The 8,806-nt window shown below is 32.6% G+C and overlaps 2 long non-coding RNA genes across 2 annotated transcripts; both read right to left on the bottom strand.

Moving 5' to 3' along the window:
- Positions 1-2,359: 2,359 nt before the first annotated feature.
- Positions 2,360-3,245, bottom strand: LOC139428980 (uncharacterized). The gene is made up of 2 exons (XR_011639682.1): positions 2,953-3,245; positions 2,360-2,894 (listed from the first exon to the last, which is right to left on the bottom strand). It is a non-coding gene; the product is annotated as an uncharacterized lncRNA (long non-coding RNA).
- A 312-nt stretch (positions 3,246-3,557) lies between these two features.
- Positions 3,558-4,557, bottom strand: LOC139428979 (uncharacterized). Its single transcript, XR_011639681.1, has 2 exons — positions 4,263-4,557; positions 3,558-4,204 (listed from the first exon to the last, which is right to left on the bottom strand). It is a non-coding gene; the product is annotated as an uncharacterized lncRNA (long non-coding RNA).
- Between the last annotated feature and the right edge of the window lie 4,249 nt (positions 4,558-8,806).

Below are 8,806 nucleotides of genomic sequence, written 5' to 3'. Positions count from 1 at the left end.
AAGTGATCTTCCAGCATTTTTGTTTGGTGTAGAATTTACTTGGCCGGGATTAAACATTTTTTTTTTGCGATTTGGATTTACAACTTTTATACGAAACTGCACAATGAGACTGGGTATATAATAAGTGGTGTTCTACAGATTTCATCATGTATATGCGAGTTTATTTAATTATTTATAGAGCAGCAGTTGTTCAAAATGCGTACAAATTTACGTTATATATTGCAGGCGTAATTCTTTAATAGCTAACAACAGGATTTGTGTGATCCATACAACTGGCGATTTTTTTAGGTGAGTCATCGCAGCATGGATACACGTCATCATAAATCGTGTTGCAAAATTGTAGAGGTACACTCCTGGGATTATCAAAGATAAAACACAACTGAGAAAGACACGATTACGCAGGTATTACGACTACAAATTTTTCCAACCGTGATTATATTAAACTCATTTCTATTAATACACTAATAATTATTTATATACCAAGGTCCCGAAAATTCATCTTTAGAGTGAGGTCGCTTGTTGCCAAAGCGTTACAAGAGATACTGTCAAAGATGAAACGTAGTTGGGAAAAACATGACTAACAGGTTTTTTTTATATTTTTAGTTTGTAATCGATTTTGGTGTAATAAATATAAATTTAATTATTTTTAGATTTTAACTTTTGCAAAGGTCACAAATGATTTTCCTTCACAGCATTCTTAAAAATGTAACACAAGCATTAATTTTTTGTGCTAACTTCTCTTTGTTTATATACCTACTTACCTACTTTTTAAAGACTTTTCAAAAAATTCAAACAAACATTATTTGGTGAAAATAATTCTTTAAAGTTCCGTATCATAACTGGACTTTCCACGAATGAGGAACCGCTGTGTGACGCGCCTCCTAAAGATAACAACGTTATTTATAGTAAATTTTATTATTAAATGCGACAACAAAAGCACGTGTTTTATATTTCATTCCGCGAAAAGTGGATTACAATTTGACGAGGGTAACCTTGAAGCAACTGCAGAGCAATTTGTCACGTAAGCCACCGGACTGCATTTTGTCATATACACACACATTTATATTTATAGACAAATCAAAACAGTTGATACACTCCCCATTATGAATGACGCATTTCAAAATATCAACAATAAACAAATTAGTTCTGTTGTGTTACGTCATGAATGTTTTTATAATGGAATAACTGTCGTTGGTGGTACTACTATCCATTACAAATTTAAATATATTAGTAATGAAACTGGTTTTTTAGGTTCAGTAAATCACCGCGACCTTCATTTTAAAACGATACAAGAAAAAAAAGTTACCGTGAACTTAAACGAATTTTACCATCATCTGTTGGAATCGAAAGAAATAACATTGAACAAAATCGGTTTTGAATGTGGCCTCACTCAACTCTTCCTATAAAAAAAATATTATCTATCATGATCAATTCGTAGCGGTTCGCTAATATTCAGCGACAATTTTTGTACAAACAACATTGAAAATCGCGGATTCATTGCCAACTACTTTTGGCTTCTGAAGGTCTCGGTCTATAACGTGTGCTTGACGTTCCAGCATTTATTTTTGTCGATTCGCTTCCTGATTCAATCCAATGAATTATTTATAACACTATTTAAAACCATTTTGTTTATTCTATGTACAATCAATGGAAATTATATTAAGATAATTTTTACATTTTCAATCTTTCCCAATCAATATTTTCAAAAATATACTAAATAGATACTTTTCTTAGCAAATTAACTTCTAATTCCTATCATCCCCATTTAGGGATAGTACATCTGGGGGCCTATAACAATAATATACTGTTTCTGCATTGCGGATAAAACTGAGGTTTAATCTGTTATGAGCATGTGATACTGATTTTGACTCCTTATAAAGTTATTTTCATAAACTGCTGTTGTAAAATATTCGTAATGTGTCGTATTGGATTTTAAGTGTAGGAAATTTATGGGCAATATACAATGCGATCAAGAAAGCCGGTCCGCTAAAAACTACTTTCCCAAGCGCTTGATGCCAATACTTACTGCCCTCGTCAGAACGGTCACACCCTCCTTCCACTTGTTTTAATAGTGGTGGGGAAATGGGAGGAAACTTTTAGTTTAGTAAACATAACCTTAAAAACTCACACGCACAAAATTACAAATGTTACTCTCGTTAAACAAAATTCGAAATAAATTCTCTCTGGAGTTAGATTGGTGGATGTAAATTTAAATTATGATGAAAATAATTAAAAAGGATTAATTAATAAAAAGAAAACCCATTAAACTATTCTTTTATAATTAATGTATTTCATAAATCAAAAAAAGATCTTTTATTTTATTATAAAAATAAAGGTTTAGAAGTTTTATTTATTATAAAACGAATTCAAAATGTTGACCATTCTTTTCTAAACATAAAGTGATTCTCTGCAGTTATTTTCTTTTCTAAACATAAAGTTGCTCTGCAGTTATTTGTTGAACATTGTGTCGTATTGCATCTTCCAATTCTTCTATGGTCTGTAAACGGTTTTTGTAGACAGAATTTTTTAAATGACCGAATAAAAAGAAATTTAGTGGGGTTAGATCGGGTGAGTGAGGTGGCCAACATCCTCTACCGATTACTCAATCATCATAAAATTCATGAAAGAATCTTTTGTTTGTTCGTGCAGTTGCATTGTCATGTTGAAAAAATCCTTCTTCCAATTCATCATCATGTAATTATTCAATGAATTCTTGTAACAAACCACTTTGACAACTTTCCTCCCAATGTCATGACATAAGGTAATTCACTACATTTTCCAGACTTGTTGAATATTTTCATACCCCATTTTGATCTTTTACTCCATTTCGAAGATAAGATTGGAGAAGAAACTTTGAAACTTGTCTTCTTCTAAGGTGAACGGCATGATTTAACCTAAAAATAAATCAACGAAATTTATACCAAACCGATTTAAAATAAAATAATTATTTACCTTAGAGAAAAATCACAATCGAATTTTTGTCTTAATAAAGACAGATAATAAAATAAAACCGCAATAAATTCATAATGAAATATTGAAACACCAAACGCCAAAATCAAGAACACGACTCTGACCTCAGCTGATCGAAACCATTGAAACTAAAAATCGATATCACCTCGTCGACCAATAAGAACGATGAAAATTAAAAACAAGTAGAGATGGGAGGAGGCTGTGACGAGGACAGTAAGTATTGGTATCAAGCGTTTGGGAAAGTAGTTTTTAGCGGACCGGCTTTTTTGATCTCTCGGTACAATGCGATCAAGAAAGCCGGTCCGCTAAAAACTACTTTCCCAAGCGCTTGATACCAATACTTACTGCCCTCGTCACAGCGGTCACACCCTCCTTCCACTTGTTTTAATAGTGGTGGGGAAATGGGAGGCAACTTTTAGTTTAGTAAACATAACCTTAAAAACTGACACGCACAAAATTAAAAATGTTACTCTCGTTAAAGAAAATTCGAAATAAATTCTCTCTGGAGTTAGATTGGTGGATGTAAATTTAAATTATGATGAAAATAATTAAAAAGGATTAATTAATAAAAAGAAAAGCCTTTAAACTATTCTTTTGTAATTAATTTATTTCATAAATCAAAAAAAGATCTTTTATTTTATTATAAAAATAAAGGTTTAGAAGTTTTATTTATTATAAAACGAATTCAAAATCTTGACCATTCTTTTCTAAACATAAAGTGATTCTTCTTTTCATATTATCGAAGACCTGTACAAGTTGCTCTGCAGGCTCTGCAGTTATTTGTTGAACATTGTGTCGCATTGCATCTTCCAATTCTTCTATGGTCTGTAAACGGTTTTTGTAGACAGAATTTTTGAAATGACCGAATAAAAAGAAATCTAGTGGGGTTAGATCGGGTGAGCGAGGTGGCCAACATCCTCTATCAATTACTCAATCATCATAAAATTAATGAAGGAATCTCTTGTTTGTTCGTGTAGTTGCATTGTCATGTTGAAAAAATCCTTCTTCCAATTCATCATCATGTAATTATTCAATGAATTCTTGTAACAAAGCACTTTGTCATGACATAAGGTAATTCACTACATTTTCCAGGCATGTCTCCCTAAATTCCTCTACACAAAGACTTGTTGAATATTTTCATATCCCATTTTGATCTTTTACTCCATTTCGAAGATAAGATTGGAGAAGAAACTTTGAAACTTGTCTTCTTCTAAGGTGAACGGTATGATTTAACCTAAAAATAAATCAACAAAATTTATACCAAACCGATTTAAAATAAAATAATTATTTACCTTAGAGAAAAATCACAATCGAATTTTTGTCTTAATAAAGACAGATAACATTAAATAAAACCGCAATAAATTCATAATGAAATATTGAAAACACCAAACGCCAAAACTAAGAACACGACTCTGAGCTCAGCTGATCGAAACCATTGAAACTAAAAATCGATATCACCTCGTCGACCAATAAGAACGTTGAAAATTAAAAACAAGTAGAGATGGGAGGAGGCTGTGACGAGGAGAGTAAGTATTGGTATCAAGCGCTTGGGAAAGTAGTTTTTAGCGGACCGGCTTTTTTGATCTCTCGGTATATCACAGCAGTAAACGTTATACAACGATGGAGGCAACAGAACCTTCAAGAACACCTTGTAGGGGAGAAAGTGGATCTGAAAATAAGTTATTTATTTCATCCTAATAAGCCGGTTTATTGTTGAATGGATAATGAATGGCGTTATATAGTTGCTCTGAATTCGGATGAACGATAGAAGAGAATTTTATTGAATGTAAAGAAAATTAGAAAGGTTGTACATTGTATTTCCAATGAGTTTATACCGGCATGGATTCTAAATCCCCAAAACGATATTTAACATAAATCTCAGAGCTGTGAGACAAATTAGAGCAAAACAGACTTTTTATTTAATATTTAATGTTTGAGTTTTGTTCCACCAAGATAATTCTATGATTATTTGTGTCTTTACCAGCTTCTTCTTTATTCCTCTTTCACTTCTTTCTGGTGTTCTTCTGAATCTAACCACGGTGGATATTGCGTTCAACAATCAGTTACTGGAGACATTCACTGCAACTTCTTAATACACGAACCAATTACTATGGATATTCCCCCTCGTCCTATTAGGAGTATAATAGTGGAATTATCTACTGCATATTGGAATCAACCATTAAATACTGGTGTCAACAACTAATATTAAGTACACAGTATTCATGACATCTCGAGTTTTTTAAATTAGTTTGGATAAATTACATATTTACCATTATGATATTTCTGACAAAAAAACATCTTTGTTGTTTACACCCCAACATCTTTCAATCCTTGTCTGTGACAAATAATTGCATGCTACTTTGAGGTAATGTCGTGATTGTTCTGTAATTCTTGTTAAAAGCTAGTTCTTATTATTTGATAGTTTGACTCCCGACGTAGCTCTCGTTTTGGTCTTTAGCGTTGTAATAAAGTTTTCATGGTCAGTTCTATTTTCCAAATCAATGTTACTAGTTCTAAGCGCAGTTTAGGTTTTACCACTGATAGTTTGCTAGCCTCACCAGTAAACCAACAACCGGCAACAGTGGTGTTGGGCTACTCAACCCACCCAAATATATGCGGCATGCATTTATTGACTTAATTTATGTTATTGCATGAAGCAAAAAACGCACAGCATGAAGCTACAAGGAAAGCAAAATAGGATAAAGAGCTTTCGGATGATCAAAAAATTTTTTGAAAATTTACAAAAAATGTATGAAAGTAATTCAAAGCTTACCTATTGGTACGCATTTGATTTCGTTTAACATTTATGTCAGATAAAAAGCAAGAAAAGGATAACCGAAGCCTCCTTTCCTTCTTATAATGCCTTCTCATCGTTTCTGCTTTCTGATTTTTTTCTAGTTCCTTTTTGGGATTCCAATATGTTTATGCCATATAGAAGACAGAAAGAAACAAAAAGGAATTCAAGTTTATTATATTGTATTTCAATTTCGCACGACTTTTTTAAATTTTGAAAATAAATAGTAAGTTATAGCGTTCTATATCGTGGTGTGTCTAGGTTATCCAGGTAACTTCGGACTTCCCTAACAGTAAGTTATAGTGCACACCTATATAACCAATTTCAGAGACTGTATTTCCATTTTCTGGCATCGCGTTATATTTACCTGCTGCCTGTAGTTAATTAATGGAAAAAACTTAAAACATTTCCGGATTATATTTTAAAGTGAAATAAATGTATCAAATCGTTGCAATGTTTCAATTTTTTGATTGGGATTACTCTATTCTAGTCCAATATTTTTCTGTTTATTTTTAACCCTTCCATTAAAATAATCAACAATTTGTTAAAACTACATGTGGTTAAACTTTCGAAGAATTAATATCGATGATGATGTGTCTTCTCCGTAATCGACAATCTACCGGAATTAATTTATTATCGGGAAGTAGGTCATAAATTAATTTATATGTTGATGTTAAATGTAACATCAAAAGTTTTGAAACAAAATAAAAAGCAAGATGTGTTAATCTTCAAAGTACAAATAATTAAAGAAATAATTTATTGAAGAATGCTGTATAACTATACAGCTTAAAAAAAATTTTATAGTTTTGTTTGTTCCTGTTGCCATAAAAGTTGAGTAAGGTTATACACGGGTTAATGGGAGGAAAGGTGATTTTTACGTCCATTTTTTTATTTTGATCAAGTCTACGGTTTTAATTTGCATTTCTAATCTAATTGTTGAAAAACAATATTAATTCTAATTTATTTAAAAATCAATTAAACAATGTTAATTAAATTACAAATTCGATTTCAAGTTTCTTACCAATTATTCAATTAATTAATTATCAACAGGATATAGTAGAATAGATTATTGTTCAAAATATCTGCAAATAATATTAAATTGCGTGACATAACGAACACAACCTTGATTTATTTTTAATGTCTGATTTATCATAACTCTTCTAACAATTTGTTTGTACGGTCGCCAAGGTTAAGGTCAGGCAGATCGGGTTCTGAGTAATGAGGATGTTTTTCAAAGCCAAACATATTGTAACTGAGTAAGCCGAATAAACAATCCGTAACGACGCAAGTTTCAACGCGTTAAAAGGTGTTCAAAAAAAATTAGTGTTTTCTAATAACAGCACCTGGTTCATATTCATTTTGTTCTTTTACTTTGAACTCGAAGACTAACAAATGTCGAAGGAAAAGAACAAAATTCTCGGTTGCGATGTTTAAACGACTTCCACGTGTAAACCTATCGACCTGTTTTATCGCACTATATGACAACAAGTTGAAGGTTAATTGTTTTGTATGGTATTAATTTGCTTTATTACGTAATTTAATAGTACCAATAAGCCTTAACCATTAATTATAAAAAATACCTTGTTTTAATTCGTTACACTTTTATTAAAACGTTTATTACAAAAATATTTTAATCTTTTTAATTAAAAACGACCTGTTTATGCCCATAAAAGCAGTTAGTTTTAAAATTTTCTCATTTTCTGCTTGGAATCCAAACCGCGCTTCCACGTGGCGGGGGTCTTTTATTAAAAGAAAATGGAGGAAAACAACCGGGTTGATCTGAAAGAACGTTGCCGGGAGCGACCTTGACCGGACACGAGTTCCCTCCAGGTTTTCCGGGAAACGAAACGGCTCTCATCCTGTTATCGCAAGGGAACGGTGGAGAGAGGCGGATCCTCTGAAAACGCGTTGGAGAAAAGAGGTGGGAGATGAAAAGGGCAACGAATCGTTGGGGGTTAAAGCACTCCCACGCATATAGTTCCCTGTAAATCCTTCTAAAGCTTGGATTGAAATTGCGTCAGAAAAGAAAATTTTAATATCTAAGCAAAAATTTGATAAGTAATTTCTCAAAGTTTTGAGAAAAACTTAAAACAAAAAATATTGTTTTTGCGGTTCGATATGTATTACAATTGTAAATGTGTCAAGAACCAACTTTCGATAGTTTATGGCGTCCGTTGCGCGTTCACAACTGCCAGAGGCGAAAATGATGTCGTCATAACCGCGTCGTGTGTAATCTATAATTGCAGCAGGATCTATGCTTTTTGCTGTAATATGCAAAACGAGAAAAAAAATTAAGAACAATTTATAAATCACACGCACCAATGGTTCATTAAGGCAAAAAAAAAACACAACAGAAAAAGAGCTTTCTGAAAGTGTTTATCTTCTAAGAAACACGACCTAATCGATATTTCTCCTAAAATTAGAACCACCAGCCTTGACTATTATTTTCGGAACGAAACCTACAAATCGATTCCTTACCCTTCAATATTTTTATTAAAAACAAAAAAAAATTAATAAATCAAAAAAAAAAATTTATTATCTTCATAAATATACTTCATATATTACTATGAAATTCAGAAGGTTATTGTGTAGATGGCATAGAAAAGCGAGTAGGTGGAAGGGTAGGTTACTGCGGCCTTAGCGACCTTCATCCAACCTCAGTTGGTGGCGCTGTCAGCGCAAACCTTGACCTGCCCTACTCACCCCCAATTCACAATGAACGCTGCCAAGGTTGACCATGAATGGGGCGATGTCAGGGTCTGCACTAAGAGCGCCCTCTGTGCCCTCGGCATATAAAGTTTTAATGGCCATCCAATTTCTCCATCTCTCTCCCCTTCTCATACAACGGAATATAGAACTAGAGGGAACTGATCTCACCAACTTAATTAGCGGATTATTTCGCTGAGAAATATGAAACCCATCTGTATGTGTTAATTGTGTTATAGTAATTTAAACTTTGAAATTGAATATTATGAATATAGTATTCATGAGAAGATTCGTGGTTGTCACTATAAACTATATATTGTATTATATATTAACTTT

The sequence above is a fragment of the Onthophagus taurus genome, chromosome 2 (assembly GCF_036711975.1).
Source record: "Onthophagus taurus isolate NC chromosome 2, IU_Otau_3.0, whole genome shotgun sequence".
NCBI lineage: Eukaryota > Metazoa > Arthropoda > Insecta > Coleoptera > Scarabaeidae > Onthophagus > Onthophagus taurus.
Note: the sequence above shows the minus strand (reverse complement) of the source record. Positions and strands in the feature narration are given on the sequence as shown.